The sequence below is a fragment of the Dromiciops gliroides genome, chromosome 3, assembly GCF_019393635.1.
Source record: "Dromiciops gliroides isolate mDroGli1 chromosome 3, mDroGli1.pri, whole genome shotgun sequence".
Classification (NCBI taxonomy): domain Eukaryota; kingdom Metazoa; phylum Chordata; class Mammalia; order Microbiotheria; family Microbiotheriidae; genus Dromiciops; species Dromiciops gliroides.
In genome coordinates this window covers 149805689-149824803 of record NC_057863.1, presented here as the reverse complement: position 1 = coordinate 149824803, position 19115 = coordinate 149805689, and the positions used below count along the sequence as shown (strand labels likewise).

The 19115-nt window shown below is 35.3% G+C and overlaps 1 pseudogene; it reads left to right on the top strand.

Moving 5' to 3' along the window:
* The window catches only part of LOC122747265, a 123068-nt pseudogene that overhangs the window by 14858 nt on the left and 89095 nt on the right, over window positions 1–19115 (top strand).

The following is a 19115-nucleotide window of genomic DNA, read 5'->3' as shown; positions in this document are numbered from 1 at the left end:
ATGTCAGTTATCTAATTTGAGGATAAGAGCTAGTAAAATAATTTAAAACAGTGGATTACTGATCGGTTTTTTTAAGGCATTAAGCAACGGAGGGAGATAAATTGAATAGAACAAGGTAATCAAAGAATTTTTAGAGAGTATGACAGTTTTTTGTTAATTATTCTCAAAGTGAGAGAATATAAAAAAAATTATTTACACATTCATTAGGGAGAGTGATTCAAAAATAAATCCCTCCTGGGGCAGCTAAGTGGTACAGTGGATAAAGCGTGGGCCCTGGATTCAGGAGGACCTGAGTTCAAATTCAGCCTCAGACACTTGACACTTACTAGCTGTGTGACTTTGGGCAAGTTACTTAACCCTCATTGCCCTGCCAATCAATACATACATATATACATACATACATTAATTAATAAATGAGTGAATGAATGAATAGATAGCTAGATAAATAGATAAATTTCTCCTATTTTGAGCATAATTCTTGGCATATGGAGGGAAATGATGTGTTTCAATTAGCATGTCTTTTCCCTTATATCTATTATAAAGTAGTCACATAAATTCCCATCCATAGTTATATTTTCATAATAAAGAGTAATGTTCTTAGAAAATGGGGCTTAATGATTTTAGCTTATTAGGGCAGTGGGGAGGGGGCAGTATTTAGAGAGGTTGGCACACAGGTTTTGACTACTATAATCATATAAGACTCCTGAGTCTATAATCCACCTCACCCCTCCCATGCTGGTGCACAAGAGAAGGAGCAGGAAAAAGCTCAGGGAGAGCTTGCCCAATCATCAGGATCTGGGGATGCCCCAACAAGAGCCAGGAACTACAGCCAATTGTTGAGAGAGGTCCATGTGAAGATCTCAAACTTGCTCCCCTCATTGCCTCCTAGACACTTGGACTCCTACTCACTCAGCCTCTGGACACTCCCCAATGGGAAGCCCTAAGTACCCTCTCCAGCTGCCTATAGGATCAGTGTTGCTACCACTGTCCTCTCACATTTATCAAGCTGGATCTCACAGTATCTGCCTTCCATCAGACAGAGTAGGCCTAGACCCAGTGTGTTGCCCTGACAAATGTCTTGAAACTCCTGGGTCAAGGATTGGCCCTTGAGTCTGGTGTTTTCCATGCTCATGTCTTAGCTTTTCTGGCTGAACTCTCCAGACTGGTCCCTGTCACAGGTGAAGCACATCTGGCCACTTGCTGTCCTATTAATAAGGTGCTGATGGGCCCAGTCCCTAACAGAGGGGGTTGGCCAAATGAAATGGAAGCCCCTATACCCAGCTGGTAGAGCCATAAGGAGTCTGGGCACCAGTGCTGGGGATGGAAGAAGAAGAAATGGTGAACAGGATGTTGCCCTCCTATCCCTAGTCCCACTTTGGGGTAGCTAAAAATGCAGGGGTTTGCATTCATCTCTTCCCAACTCCTATTCCCACCAAAGCCAAGGTCTTTGGGAAAACAGATATAATTTACAATAAAGAAAGAAAAAAGAACAAAGCCATCCGATACGGCATATAGTGGCAAATCCTTCAAAATGTAGACATAATAGACCAAAGAAGGTTCAAAGAGGATGTAGTCTAACTTGATGAAATTCCTGAACAGTGACTGAGAGTGGTTGTGGACTTGGATGTAGATATAGAGAGAGATATATAGATGTGTTTATGTATGTACATGAATATGTATATATATTCACATTTTTTCTTTTCCTTTTTTTTTTTTTGTGGGGCAATGAGGGTTAAGTAATTTGCCCAGGGTCACACCGCTAATAAGTGTCAAGTATCTGAGGTCAGATTTGAATTCAGGTACTCCTTTATCCAGGGACAGTGCTTTAACCACTGCTACCTAGCTGCCCCCAACAGTATATATTTTTAAAAGAAATCTGGTTTTCTTTTTAGTCATCTTAGATTTAAAAGACTATATTTGAGAGTTTAATCACGGGTTTTCCTGTTTCCCTTCAATTACTTATTTTCTAAAAGAGCAGAAAAAATCCTGACAATAAAGTGGTCATTTTAATGGTGGTATGTGGACCAGGTTTGACTGTTAAATTCTAATATATATTTCTATTTCTATTCCTATTTTCATAAATAGGCTCATATTTGGCATTTTGATTTACATCTTTCCTCTATGATATCAACAAACTCTTATGGAATCTAAGTTTTATCTAATGATTTTTTAAAAATCAAAAAAAAAAATCCATTTCCATCATACTTTATCATTCTCAAAATATTTCCACATACATTAACTAACGATTTTGAACACTGTAAAATTTTCACAAAGCATCTATAAATACAGTGTACTTTCTTTTCTTTCTAGACTTTATTTATCCCAGAGGCACTCAAGGGCCTACTAACATACAATAGCCTCAAAGTAGTCAGTGTGATTAGTAGAAAGCACTAGATTGGAGTCAAGAAGTTTTTTATGCAAATCCAAGCTTTGTACTTACTCCACATATGACCTTGGGCAAATCATTTAATCTCTTTGGGTCTCAGTTTCCTCAACAATAGTGATGGGTTTAGAGTGAATGATTTCTAAAATCCTTTCCGGCTCTAAATCTACAAACCTAAGTATGGGCTCCATAATGAATTGTCTTTAAGGAACAGTCAAGCTAAATTCAGAAAGTGCTCTTTGCAGTCATGAAATATTTTGTTTTGTTCTTTGTATTCCTAGCACTTAGTGTAGTGTTTTGCATGTAGCAGTCACTTAAGAAAATCTTGTAGAATATGGTGAACTGAATCACCAGAAGGTTGGCCACTAGAAGATGCCTGATTCATTTTTTGTTTTGTTTTCATCCATGATAACTCATGAAATTGTTTAATAAGATACAGATGGGCTACAGTCCATGGAGGGCATATCCAAATCGAGGATAGCCAAAACTTTTAAAATACTGCAATGTTTATCTTTATTTTTATATAATCCTATTCACATAGTCATCCATCTTTATATTGTTTTATTGAAATGCTTGGGATTTCCAAGGAATTTTGCTAAAACCTGGTGATCTGGGTTATGGGATAAGAAACATATATATGGTGTCCTTCAATACTCGCCGTATTACAAAATATATTTAATCTTATTACTGTGGACATTACTTCTACCACTACATATTTTACAACTTTAATAGATAATTTCAGGAATTACTAAAGCCAACCACAACAAATCCTTACCTACTTGACCCTTTCCCAATAAATTTAGCTTTTCCGTAGAAGATACACAGACCTTGCTATGATTTTTTAAATTCTTTCCAATTCGGTCAGACAATACAGATCTTGCAATCTGTTGGCATATCTTTGAGAAACCAGAGGTACTTCCATACAATAAGGCATCAAAGTAGGAATTCAGTGGAGAAATACTATTCTGAATTAGGTAGTAAGAAAACAAGCATTTCTTAAGGTCACAGTATATACTAAGCACTATATGAAGTGCTTTACAGTTATTCGATCACCACAACAAATCTGGGAGGTAGGTTCTGTTGTTATCCATATTTTATACCTGAAGAAATTGAGGAACATAGAGGTGTAATAACTTGCCCAGAATCACACAACTAGTAAATGTCTGAAGCAGGATTTCAACTTAGGTCTTCCATGTGAGAGACAACATAGTGTGTTTTTCTCAGAGGAACCATATCCTAATTGTGTATTTTGTTATTTCCTTAGTCTCTAGCTTACATACTGTCATTGTATAACTTCAGGGACATGCTGGCTATACCATAAATCTTAGCCCTCCAGCACGAGCTCATTATCAACTCATGATCAGAGTATACTATACATCATCCTGTTCTCTGATTGGGTTAGATGTTGCATATAGATTGTAAGTCCTGATCAACAGCCAGTGGGAGTCAGACAGGGGTGGGAGGGAGTATTGCATTAGGATCATGTATAATACTTGTTTCTGAACTTGCAGGCACACATTCACCATACACAGGTATGCCCTTTTTTCTAAAACTCTAAGACTCCAGGTATTTATTTTGAGTAGGTGGTCTTTTGTCCCACACATTCCAGATGCCAAGACCAGTGCTCCAGCCACCGTGCAACCTAGTCACTTCTAATTAAAATGGAAATCAATCAACAAGTATTTATAAAGCTTCTACTATGAGCTAGTACTGTAGAATTGGATGTATTATGGGGAATGTGTTATTGTTCTTTCCTGCAAGGAAATTACAATTTAGTTGAGAACTGGTGAAGACAATTCAGAGACCCCTTAACTTTTATCTCAACTATGGTTATATTCTCCTAATTGCCTTCTGTGCTTTAGATTCTGCTCACCTCTATTTCATCACTGCTACCAGGAATAATACTTCATGTCTCTCTGTTCAGCTTTCCAATAATGATAAATTAATAATAAGAACAACAGAAATTCAGATGTACATAACAGTTAGAATTTTACTTACTATGGCGGAATAATTTTTGTGAAAAGGATTTTTGTGTTTGGTTGGACTCCAATCTCAATATAAAAAAGCAATCTAATCAAATGGCCCAAAAATCTAATTTTAGGTTGTATTATTGGGACTCTTAACAAAACCATAATGGCATACATCATAACAATATCATCTTGTATGACTGATAAAGTACTAGCCTCTGGGTCAAAGCTAATTGGTTCAAGTCTTGCCTCTGACTCATAATGCCTTTGTGACCCTGGGTGAGTCAGGTAACCTCTTAGTGTCTCCAGGCAACTTTACAAGACTTTAACTTAGAGAATATTTGTTGCTCTGCATTGGTAAATGAAGCTCCCTCAGGGAGGTTTTTGTTTTTGTTTTGTTTTATGGATGAAATCACAGGTGCAAGCTTAAAAAAATAGTATCCACAACAACAAAGTTGATATAATATACTCCACCCTAGCTGGACCTCATCTGGAGTACTGTGTTCAATTCTGGAGACTGGGTATTAAAGGAAATCTCTATGTGGAACATATCCTGAGGAGGGAGACTAGGATGATATGCTTAACTCAAAACTGTGTTGGAGGGATCATTTAAGGAAAGAAAAAAGTGTTTAACTTAGAAAATAATAGTGAGGTGGTGGTGGGTTTAATTAATCAAATTATCATGAGGAGTCCCAAAGAATTACAAGACTCAGTTTCCTAAGTTTTACTGGAAGACTGATGACCATATGGAGAGCACCAGGGAGGTATCTCAAATAGGGGATGAAAATGGTTATATTTATAGTGAGAAAGAGTAGGTTATCTCCTCATTATCTTAATCTCCTCCTTATGGGAGGCTCATGGGAGGTCTTATCCTAATCTGGACTACCTGGAGTCCTAACACAACCTCCAAGGCAGGCACCTTTTTCCTTGGAGGTGTGTTTTGGGGGTTTATGCGTCATAAGGAAAACTCAAGGATACATTTGGTCCTTTCTGTACATGTTCATAAAGACATGCTTAAATTTGCAGACCCAGAGGGTCTCTGTGTTTTTGATATCTCTTTACTTAAGATCTGGAATCTAGGTGTCCTGTCATCTAAGAATATTAATGGCTATTAATGGTTAATGGTTCTAGTTACTGTCTTTGTTGATGCTGTTGGTTGATAGGGACAAACCCTCTTGGTTACTGTAAGAACACAAACCTTAATTTCTCTATTAACTCTTTTTGGTACCATTGATAAGAACTCAAGCCTCAGTTTATCTGTTAACCCTTTTTAGCCTTCTCTAGCACTCCCCCCCTTTTCATATACCCCAGGAAAAGGGACAAAGATCTTTTCTTCTTTATCTACTTCCTGCTGAGTGGGGGTGACATAGGGGCTCACAGGGGTCTATGAGCTGAAGGAGATCTAGGAGCTAGAATTACAAATGAAGAATTCAAGCCTCAGTTTATCTATTAACCACTTTTTAGCTACAGTTGATAGGTTATCTGTTAACTCTTTTAGCTTCTTCCATCAATAGGGGAAAATATAAATATAATATTTACATTTTCAAAAATATGGTGTATTTTACTGAGGAAGAAAGGCCTTGATTTTAAATTGTGGTGAGAAAACAATTGAAATCCTGGTGCTGCTATTTATGAGTTTATGATAAAGGATAAGTGACTTCTATTCTCTGAACATTAGTTTCCTCATCTGAAAAATAAGGAATTAGACCAGATGATTTTAAAGATCTCTATTAGCTCTAAATACTATAATTTTTTACATTTGTAATTCCAAACCATGAAGTACTTTATAAGTACTTCCCTACTTGATCAGTACAACAACCTAGTCAAATAATATCATCCCATTTTCCAGATAAACCAGTAGAAATGAAGTGACTTGTCTAAAGTCATACAGCTAATAAGTAAAAGACCAAGTGAAACCTGGACAGTCTACCTGAACCATGACAGAAAGTTAAACCACTTCCAAATAAATTGCCTTAGGAAGATTCTGATGGTTATAAGGTACCATTCACTGAGGTCCTCTCTAGAACTAAACTGCCGAGCATTCAAACTTTACTGCAGAAATTGCAACTCCAATGGTCAGGCCACATAATCTGAGTGTCGAATATACGCTTATCAGGACTATTTTATGGAGAACTCATAAAAGGAAAGCACTCACAGAGGTTAAAAAAAAGCAATACAAGGACACTCTCAAGAACTCTCTATAGTACTTGAGTGTCTATTGTGACACATGGGAGAGAGTGGTAGAAGATTGTTCAACATGGTACACGTGCATCAAAAAGGGTGCTATGGTCTTTGAGCAAAGCAGAATGTGTAATGTGCAAATCTAGAGACATCTCCATCCCAGATGTTCAAATGGACTATTTTTTCCCTGTGGTAAAGCCTTCCAAATTCATATCTGACTTATCGGCCACAGTTCAATACAAGATATGTTGACATCAACATAAACTGTGGGTTGCAACCCCATATGGGTTCACATAACTGAATGTGGAGGATGTGAAAAAATTGGCAACAGTAAAAGGTTATGTATACCTATTTTATATACCTATATATCCAGGGTCAAGTAAAAATTTCTTGGGCAAAAAGGAGTTGCAAGTGGAAAAAGCTTAAGAAGCCCTGGTCAGTAGTCCCTTTCAAGTATAATGGATGAACAACAAAAGAGCGGGTAAGGAAACCTAAGCTACTGCCCTTGCATACTATCCTGCAGTTCTCTAGGGAGAATTTTGTGAAATTACTGAAAACAATAGAATCAAACAAGGCCTTTTCAAAAACCTGATTTAAGGGTTCTCTGTCATTTATATAACTGTCTTAATATTTCTCTTAAAGCACATAAATTGCAAATAGAAAAATGAATGGTTCCCATTGGACCAAGAAAGATTATCTTTAATCTTAAGAAAGTTTATACATTCCTACTGTCTACAATAATACAAGAAATTTTTTGCTTCATAAGCACTGAAATCTAAGCTGCTTCTTATACTGAACTGAAGATGTCACAGATATTAATAACAAAAAAGAACAAAATCATTGAAGAGAATTTTGAATAAATAGCAAATGGTCTGAAATATAGACCACTAAAAAAAGCAAAGAATAGTTAACCATATCAAATGTAATAAAAATAAATCTAATAAGCATTTCTTCAATTGTTTTTCTTTTTGAAAAATGGCATCATAAACTTTTCAGAAAGACAATGGACTAAGGGATCTCGAATCAGTCCTTTTAAGTTCCCTGTGTCCAAATTAACAGTATTTCCCTAGTTTGAGAATATGGTGACCAAACATTTCCATAATATTCCAGGTGGAGAGTCAGTTTAAGTCAAATCATATCTATTAAGGGTCTATTTCTGGCCTCTGAGGATACTTAGATAAAAATGTAAAGTCTACCCTCAAGGAACTTACATAATCCTTTTGGACAAAGTTGTAAAGCTCTTAAAGATATAGTGATTGTATATTAATAGATTATAAACACCCTAAGAGCAGGAACTTTTTACAAATGAAGGCTTTCAGTGATAACTCCTCTGTGTCATACCCTGGAAAAGGCTCATTTCCACTCAAATCTCACCCATATTTTGCTTATACTCCTCTTATTCAAATATATATTATTTTGAATTGCTATTTGTTTATGTGTCCTAACCTGATAAATATTGATAATTACTATTTGCATAGTCTTAAAAATTTGTAAAGCACTTTCCCCATAATAACCCTATGGGGTTAAGTTTTACATTACTCCCATTTTACAGAGAAAGAAACTAAGGCTGGTTTAGTAAAGGGCTCAAGATTACAGAGCTAAGAGACATAATCTCACCAGGATTCCACTGATTATACAAATTACTCAAGATTACTCAAATGTCTATATATACTACATAGCACATTGCTTCATGAAAGTTGAGACTATGTCTCCAATGAATGCTATACCTGGCTTTAGTGCCTGGCATAGTATTTTGTGCAAATGAGGCATTTAATAATAAAATAATGTTTGCTGAATTGAAGGTCATCAAACATTTAGCTGCCAGGATTTGAAGTTTCATAGGATCATAGAAATGGAAAGGACCTTAGAGGTCACCAAATCCAGCTATCTTATTTTAGGGTAAACAAACGAAGAGACAGAGAGGTTAAATGAATTGCTCCATGTAACAATTGTATCTGAGACAGAATTTGAAGTTTAATGTCCTATCCACTATTTTCTATCATGCTAATGGAAAAGGTCTGTTGGGTAAAATGGTCACCCTTCCAGAGTGCTTAGTGAGAAAAGCAATTCTCTTTGCCCTTCGAGAGGGAGCTTCCCTCTTCTCAACTACCTTCAATAAATAAGTACTCAGTGGGTACAATGTCCTGCATTTACCATTCCCTTCCTTCTCTGCACCTGTCTTCTTTGCCTTTCTTTTCCCTATCAGTTCTGTCTGACATCTGTGATTACATAATGCACAGTGTAAGACTCTCTTCAGAGAGAACTTCATTCATGCCACCCCATATTCCCTGCGTCAGACAACAGAGGCCAATATCCTCAGAAAATAGTGACAATGGCTCTTTCATCACTTTTAAGAGTCATAATTAGACACTCAAAGTCAATAATGTTAAGAATAGTTTTGCTTTCCTTGATATTGTATAGACAATAAGATTTTGGCATGACTTTGTATGAGAATTACCTCACTCAAAGATGTTTCACTTTGCTTTTGGAGCTTTTAAACTTTTAATACTGTGTTTTGTGAAAACCTGTTGAGGAACTCAAATTGCTTAGTAATGAATGCCTTATTGTAGGTTGAAAAATTAGTAGACAAAGAGAAAAAAAAATAATGTTATACAAGAACTTGCTAGGTTCCTGTAACATAACCAGCAGAGTGCCAGAAGAAAAAAAAAATCTAAAATGACACCCAAGTTAACATTTTTCATTAAGTTATTGTTGTGAGAAAAGGGGATAAAAACTCATTCTCTTAATCAGTGAACAAATGTAAAGAGTTATTACCTTACCTTAGGGGAAAAAATCAACTTGGGGTGCAAATGAATGTAAAACATAAGCCAAAAAAAATAAATAAATGTTTGAGAAATGAAAACCCTAGATTCAGCAGTTGATGGACACAAGAAAAGTAGCTAAGGCATAGGCAAGTTAGCTATTGATTCTTAATGAGGGACTATCAAAAACAAATTAGAATGTATGTCCAGAAAATGTGTAGAATTATATTGCCAAAGAATAAGGGATTATGCAGAGTCAGACAGGAGTGAAAAATAAACAACACAGGAATTGAGGAATGGAAAATGTCCATTTTGTGTCTTGTAAAGTATAGGTTATAATAGATTAAGTTAGTTTATATAACTAATTACTGAAAAGACAAAACAACTCAACAAAACTTTTTTTAAATCACAGAAAAAAACAACATTTTAAAGTGCATCAAACTATGCAAATATAGCAATTTTGTTGCATCTTGTTAAATGCTAATTATATGCATATTACATCTATAGATCTTCCTTAAGAAGAAACTATGCACAGGAAGTATGGTTTTTCAAAACAATCTTCTTTCCTGTTTTTATTTGTATAATTAAATATTTGTATTTTTGATATTTATTAATCCAGAAAATATAATAATAATAATAATAGTAAAGACCATGTATACAAAAAAAGCCTCATTCAAGTGGAAAGAAAAAATGCATGGACAAATAAATGATTGTGTGAATGATTCTAGAGTTCTTTCTCCAAGTCCAAGTTCTTTTTTGCCTTAGACAGAAATAACTGGTTTTGTGATTTGGTGGCTTTGATGGGATTTAAACATCAATAAGCCAGGTGATCTCTTCCTGCTTTTTCTCATTTTAATTATGCATTAGTACACACTATTTCTGTTGTATTTAAAAGAAAAAAATCCCTTTACCCATGGAAATTATTTCCCTAGGGCCAACTAAGGGATCACTTTTTCCTTGAAGGCTTCCTTGATTACCTTCAACTAGAAATGATGCTTATCTCTTTAAATTCTTATGGGAACGGGGTGGCACAGTGGATAAAGCACCTGCCCTGGACTCAGGAGTACCTGAGTTCAAATCTGGCCTCAGACACTTGACACTTACTAGCTGTGTGACCCTGGGCAAGTCACTTAACCCCCATTGCCCCACAAAACAAAAACAAAAAATTCTTATGGGAACTCTGATTCCTATGAGATTAATCATATTATAACTTGTGTTATAAATTATTTGTAAAAATACCACTTCCTTTCTGTAGGAACTTCAACTTCCTTGAGAACATGAAAAATCCCACTGAATCATTATATTATCACTTACACTTACCATGATGTCTGGCAATATAAGCAAAGTAGGTATTTGATAAATGTAGAACTGTGCTGTTTCTTTAATTATTTTTGGTTACATTTACTATACTTAGGTCTCACAGATATTAGGCATACACAGACTGTAGTTGACAGAAGGTTTGATTTAGGTACAGATAATCTTGCTTAGAATCCTAGTTCTACAATCTGGGCAAAACATACAATCACTCTAATCTTCAGCTGTTGTTTACTTTTGTTTTTTGTTTTTTTCTCCAACAGACACACTTGCTACCTTACTGGACTATTCTGAAGATCAAATGTGAATGCATTTTGTATTTTTTTTTGCCTCATGGACATAAAAAATACTTTAAGATCTGTGCTAAGGGAAACTAAAGTCTCAAATGTCTTATTTAATGCTATCCTGATCCTAATGGTAGATGCTTATCACCATGTTGGCACAAGGTGGTAAAATTTTTCAGGCATGAAAATTTCAGAAAATTGTCAAGCTGTCAAGGGGTTGTGATCTGTGACCATAATATATAAAGGGGGAATCCAAAACGATAAAAGCACAGATTCTTGAAGTATCAAAGCAACAACAAAAAGAAGAGAAGAAACTTCTCCTTCCTTTGTGACTCTTCACAAAACACATTATCTCTACCCAAGAGAAATCTATTTCCAGGCCTGAGATAATAAGAACTCTATTCGATATTTGTTCTACCCCTTCCCATTTAATAGTGTCAACAAACTTGCTAATTAGCACTAATTGCATTACAAACACCTGCCTACCCATTAATAGCTCCTGAGGTCACTAAATCATCCATCAGGAGATGATACATTTTAGCTACCCTTGAGCTGGAAGGGACCACAACCCATCATAAAGAGGAACAAAGCTTTTGCATTAAATTAACCTTAGTTACCCATTCTACTGTCTGCAATATAAAAAGAATGATGTCCACAGGAATAATTATTACTTCAGGGATGAACCTGGCTAAAGAAAATATCCTGAAAGAGGAAAAAGCAAAAGTTTCTTTTAGGGCCAAGATGAGCTGTCTTAGATGCCCCTGAATCATGAATTCAATTCACTTCATTTCCACACCCATCTATTAGGTAGTTGTTAGAGGGCACTTATCCAGAGAATAGAAATACAATGGTAATAGCAAAACAGCCCCTACCCCATAGAAGCTTATGTTCTACTTGGTGGCACAGAGTGAGATACACACAAGTAACCAAACACAAATAATATGCACAGTAACACATGTATACGTATAGACAGATTTTTTTTTTTGTGAAGCATTTGGGGTTAAGTGAATTGCCCAGGGTCACACAGGTAGTAAGTGTCAAGGGTCTGAGGTCAGATTTGAACTCAGGTCCTCCTGAATCCAGGGCCAGTGCTCTATCCACTGTACCACTTAGCTTCCCCTCCTTTCTTTCTTTTTTAAAGCTGTTCTAAATGATGTTTCAGTAGGTAAGGGAGAATCGTACTTGGAAAAAATGTGACATAAAAATGAAAGTTTATCAGTAAAGTTAAAATAAAAATAAAGAGAGAAAGAACACAGGCAACACTAGAGAGAGCAATTTGAAGCAAATGTAGGATTGGAAATTAGGTTGTCAGACTGAGAAGTGAATAGGTGGTTAAAAAATAGGAGCAGCAAGTGTAAGGAACTTGTTTTAAGAGTTTAGTTGTGAAACACGTATGTAGGGTAATAGTTTAAGGTAATGGTAGGGTCATGTGAAGGGTTTTATATATATTTTTAAGAATAGTGAAAATATGGATGTTTCTAGCTAGTAGGGAAGGGACTGGTGAATAAGGAGATGTTGAAAATGAACATGAAAATCTAATTCACAATGAATGCTGATCTTATTTCCTCACATTATGATATAGAAATTCACTTCTCTTTAATTTAGAAATCACCTTACTATTAAATCATATCATATGAACTAAGTCATTGAATGTAGAATCTTCCAGTAGATTGAATCAGTTTCAATAACTTTATTGGAATAGTCACATATCCACATTCTGTAACGACTCTGTTTCTGTGTCTGAAGATTTATATAATTCCATGTGAAGTGAAGTAGATAGGTTTTATGCCATGGGTCAATTCTGTATTACTGTTCATTTCTGATTTAGTGGCAGGTTACCAGTTATATTTTAAGGTCATTTTTATTGTTCATTTCTCCTGAAATTATATGAGACTGTATTCTTTATAGTACCAAAAAGGTAATGACAAATGCTCAAGTAAAGGAAGGTAGCTAGGGCATCAATTATAATATAAATGTGTGCATATAGCTATACATATGCATATACATATATACATACATATATATACTTATATATCAGACTAACACAGTATCACCATTCACTAATGGAAATTCATGGATGAAGCAGAACCATCTTCCTATGCTCTTTGATGGAAATTCTTGTTTTAGACGATATAATCTAAATCTCATAAAAGAGGACCTTAAAATGGTCAGGAAGTTATCAGATTTAATTTACCATGGATTTATAGCCTGGAATATATTTCAATATACTTTAGCAAGAGTAAAGGGATTTTTGAAGCCAAGGTTTTCCACTGTGGCTGGATTTATCTAAGCTTTTTTCTCCCCCTTAAATATTTCATAAACTGCAGGGTACAGCCTGCACTAATCTAAACAGGCAGTATTAAATCTGTTATTGAAGCGGTTAGCCAAGTTCCACATTTTTCCTCTATCTGGGAAAAAGAATGAATGTCAGTGGATTTGGATTTTCTTATAGTTGTTCTTTTTTGATGGAACTTGGAATATGCCCCCAAGACCTTCTTAACAGGCATGAAAATGTTTTCCAAAAGAAAAAAAAAAGTCACTTGAACTTAATTGAATATTTCCAACCTATCTAAATGTTAGCTGTGTTAGCTGCTATTAGTACAGTTCCACTTTGATCATCAAAAATTATGACATTCCACTGTCTGAACACAAACTCTTATGATTCTATCATTGCCTATGGCTCACCTCTCCTAACCTTAGACTTTATGAAGAATCTCACCATGCTCTCTTATCCTGCTGTTCCTCCATACTTTCCTAGACCATTCATTACTTCTATTTTGACTTTCCTTTCTTTTCTACCCTATACTTAAAGCAGTTCAATTCAATCTACTTTTGAAACTTTGTCTTCTCTCATCATTCATACCTTGCCAAAACTCAACCCTGGGTTATTCCCACTGTTCATCTCCTCCACTTCTACTCAAGGGCGGCTAAACAATTGGTCAGTCAACAAACATTTATTAAGCTTTTACTATGTGCCAGCTTAGAGGAAGCTGAAAACAAAAGGGTTTATTAAGTGCTTATTATGTACAAAACAAAAGTAGAGGAAGCTGTCCAACCAAGTTGTTGTGTAGATGACAAATATATATCTAACTTCAATTGGGCCCTTCTGGCAGCAAAACAATCCTTTTACTTCTCCCTAATTGATTCCCATTGCCCACAGAGGCTGTTTCAAACCTCTTTTCTTCTCAAGCCTCCAACAACACCCCTTTCCTCATACTCTCTGCTGAGGACTTTGCCTCTGACTTTGCTGAGAAAAATGAGTCCTTTCCTTCTGAATTACCACCCCATGGCTCTCCCAACTGAATTTTCACTTTTTTTTTTTCCTCCGGAGCCCTCTGTTGGTCAGAACTCAACCTGTCACTCTTTGAAGACCAACCCAACCACCTGAACAGGCTTCACAGGTATCTTCCTGTCATAGGGATGTGCAACTATTCCATCCTCCTTCTTTACCATCTTCTCTAGGAACTGTAATCAAATCAATATAACTAATGCATTTAAAAAGGGCATATCAATCCATGATTCTGTGACAGTTGAATGGGCCCTCTTCTCTCACAATACTATTTCATTTGGTGTTATTAACTACCATTGATTTGATTATCACTTTTATAGGATTGATTTACAGATCTATTACTCTTTTTCATGACACCCAGTCTCAACTTTTCAACTACCTATGGTATATCTCAGTACAGCTAGGGTGGCATAGTGGATAGAGTGCCAAGTGAGGGAGACACATCTTCCTGAGTTCAAATCTGGCCTCAGACACTTAATAACTGTGTGACCCTGGTCAAGTCACTTAACTCTGCCTCAGTTTCCTTATTTGTTAAAAGAGCTGGAGAAAGAAATGACAAACCATTCTAGTATCTTTGCCAAGAAAACCCCAAATGGGGTCACAAAGTCAGATGTGACTGAAACAACTGAAAAAAAACAAAAACAACAACAACAACATGGAATACTTTGACCTTGTTGTCTCACAACCATCATTCAACATAACCAAATCAGAATTCACCAACTCTTCCCTAAACCCCTTCATCTCCCTTTACTGTTGAGAGCACTACCATCCTCCCATGCTTTCGCTACCCCTGACCCAAATACAAACAGTTGCCAGTTCTTTTCATTTTACCTTCTAATGTCTATTGTATAAGCCCCCTTTTTTTTCCTCCTCTAATACTAGCACCACCTTAGTACAGGCTCTCCTCATATCATGTCTGAACTATTACAATAATCTGTTCTAGTATGGTCCTTTTCTAGTACATCCTCCATTATACTGTCAAAGTGATTTTCCTCAAGTCGACCAAGTCAGTACCATTCCATACTCCATTCAATCAACTCAAGTGACTCCTTATTCCTTCTAGGAAGGAGTGAAGGTTCAAGGGGAAGATGATGGATTTTGTTTTGGACCCTTTGTATTTAAAATGTCTACTGGATATTTAGTTTGAGGTGTCTTAAAGGGATTTGGAGACTCAAGATGGGAAGTCAGCAGAAAGGTAGGGCCAGGATAGGTAGATTTCAGAAACTAGAACAGTGATGGTAATTAAATCTAGGGGAGCTGAAGATGATCAAATGAATAGTATAGAGGAAAAAGAGAAGAAGGCCCACTAGAGAACCTTATGGGACACCTGTGGTTAGAGAGTATGATCTGAAAAAAAATATCCATTGAAAGTAAAAGAGAAAAAGCAATCGGGTAGGAGAAAAACCAAAATAGAATGATGTTCTGAAAATCTAAAGAGTCTTAAGGAGAAGAGGGCGGTCAACAGTATCCAAGGCTATAAGAAGAAAAACCAAAGTAAAACCACTGGATTCTTTGGAGAGATCAATTTTAGTATAATGATGAGGATGAGGTTGGAATCTGCATTGTAAGGAGTTAAGAGAATGACTGGAGAGACAGAGACAGAGAGACAGAGAGAGACAGAGAGAGAGAGACAGAGACCCAAGAGAGACAGAAACCCAAGAGAGAGAGAGGCAGAGAGAAACAGAGAGAGAGAGAGAGAGAGAGAGAGAGGGAGAGAGAGATAGTCGAGTCACCTATTACAAACAGCCCTTTCAAATAATTTAGCCAGGATGGGCAGAAGTGATATAGAATGATAGTTATCAGAGATGAAAGGATCAATTAACTGAATGAATTTTTTGAAGTTAGGGGAGATAGGGTTATGTTTGTAGAAAAGAAGTATGTAGGAATGTATCCAGAAGAAGACAGGGAGTGATTGAAAATGAGTGATAGAAAGTAGAAAGCATAAGGGGAAATCTGTTGGAAGTGACAAGATGGAATGGGATCACTTGAGCATGTATAAGGGTTAACCCTGGTAATACTACCATCTAAAATGAGACAATATTATAAAGCACTTTGTAAACTTTAAAGTGCTACATCAATACTCCTTATTATGTTGTTGTTATAGCACTTGATAAATGCTTGTTGATGGATGGCTTGATTGCTTAAGGAAGAGATGTATTTTTCTGGAATTTTAAGAGAATTTTATCCAGTCTTTTTATGTAATTTAGAGTTATACACACATTACTAACCCTTTGGGAAAATACTTTGTTTCATAAAATTGAGTTTTTAAAAATGTATAAAAGAGGAACAGAAAAAGAGGCAAATCCAAGTTCCAACCTCAAATCTCATTACTTATATTCCTAAAAGGTTACCAGTTGATTTGCTTTAGAGTTTCCATACTTTTAAGCTGGAATTCCATGTCAGGGAATATTTCCATGTGAACTATCTATTCACCCACATAAGATATATATAGATGATATACACACATATATATAATAAACATATGTTTATGTATTTAATATTGTATATCTGGAAATGAAACAAGTGCCATTCATTTCCTTGTCTAAATTTCAACTTTTAAAAGTGTATCTTAATTCATTATATACACCACTGGTTTTATATTTATTAAAGAAAAAAGCATCTGATTATTCTAACCACAGAATATTATTAATACTAATGGGGAAAATTTTCAACCTGTGATTTTCATTTAATTAAATAACACTTCATTTATCTAGCTCCTCATTTTAAAATATAATCAGAAGTTATCTAATTGTTTATATGTGGATTTATGTCACCACCTAATGTTTTTCATTTTTTAGATTTTCTTTTTACTTTATGCCACTACTAATAATATACTACTTAAGTGAACCTTTTTAATTAAGCATTTTTAGGTTCCATAGCATAAATTTTCATTAGTAAAAAAATAAGTTGGCTATTTAAGATAATTGAGAGTAACATCATAAATATTGATTAGAATGAATTTTGGTTTTGTTCAATTTAAGAAAACAAAACTAATAATATTAACAAAGTTATCCATCCTTATTTGACAAACTTGCATGCTGCTCTGTGTAAGGAATGACTCCTACATAATACAAAGCACTGGAAGACATATAAAGATATGTAAGGTAGGGTCCCAGGATCCTACTTCAAGTTTAAAATGGCAGAATAGAATAAAATAAACATTCTAAAAAAGCAGGTGTGTTGTTGGTGACACATTAAAATATGTTATTTCACAATATTAATCTTTATCTCTCCCTCTTTCCCTTCCCCTTTTGTTATTAACATCATAAGTTAAACTTTCCATTAAGTTTCAAAGCCTTGCTTACTAGTGGTAGCTACTTTTCGGTATAATGAGGTTGCTGATCCAGCAATTGAATAAGGTGGAGGGAGGGAGAGATGTATAATTTGTTTAATCAACAAATAAAACCCTTTTGCCCTCACTGACTTAGCTGCAATTGTCTTATTTCTTCCTATGTTTTGAAAAAAATTTGATCACAGGTCTCTTTTATAGGATAATACCAACAGCATATCAATATTTACAGCACCCGTGTTTAATCAACTATATTCCTTTTACAATTAAATATATCTGAAATTTGATTTTGACATCTATCATTATTTTAGAGCAAAATGTTCTTTTTGTACTTAAGCTAATGAGGGGTATCAATACCCTACCATTTTAATGTCTAAATTTAATCACCTCCATGTCATTTTATCTAAAACACAGGAGTTTACAAGTGTATGTGAAATAGTTACATAAGAGAAATGTATAAGTGATGCATTGTTCATTGCGCTACAAATCAGCAAAGAATTGGAAACTGAATGGATGTCCATCCATTGGGAAATGACTGAACAAGTTATGGTATATCACTATCATGGAATACTATTGTATTATAAGAAATAATGAAGGAGATGGTTGTAGCAAAATCTGGGAAGACTTGTATGAACTGATGCAAAGTGAAGCAAAAAGAATAAAGAGAACAATTAAAGACTTAGTAACTCCAACCAACCCAATAAGCATTCACAACTCCAGTGACATCCATAATTTCATCATGAAGCACGCTTTCTACCTCCAGTTAAAGAACTGATAGATTCAGAATATAAATTAAAGTATATTTTCCTTTCTTTCTTCCTTTTTTTTTCTTTCTTTTTTTGACAAGGCTAAAGTGGGAATTTGTTTTGCATAATTATGCACACATGTGCATAATTATATGTGTGTGTGTTTGTAATGTTTTTTTTTTTCCTTGCCTTCTCCATCAGTGGGGGAGGGACATAGGAAAAGAGAAAATTAGAACTAAAAATAATGTAAAACTATTTTTTAAAAAAATGAAAGCAATACTTACAGGAAATTTTCAGGTATAGGAATACAATAGATGACACATCATAGCATTAAGGCTGGAAAGTACCTTAGAGATTTAATGCAATCCCCCCATTTTGCTGAAAAGAAACTAAGGCCCAGAGAGGCTTACTCATGAGCTTGTAGAGGAAACAGCCAAAACTGACTCCAAATCCAATTTAATGTAGTATACCGAGGACCATTTTGGCTAGGGAAAGATGCAACTTCTCTAGAGCAGCATCTAGCTACTCAAAAGCATTTTTGATAATATAGCATGATTACTGTCATTAGTTTCCATTACTGCTTAATATCTTTTGTGAGATGAGCCTTTAAAAATAAATATTTATGTAGTGTGCTTTGCTTTGTTTCTCTCAAGTGTTATCAATAACATATGTTCTGTTCTGTTTAAAACATGGCAACAACCAGATTCAATTTTATTTTAAAGAGTGCTTTGAGGATTTGATTTTTGCATTAATAAGTTACCACTCAGGGCACATATTTACCATTGAAAGAACTCTGAAAGCTGAGCTTATAAGGGACATGTTCATATAATTTTAAATTTAAAAGTGTGAATAGCTTCATTATGTTACCTTTGACGTAATGTTCTTCAAACCAACAACCTG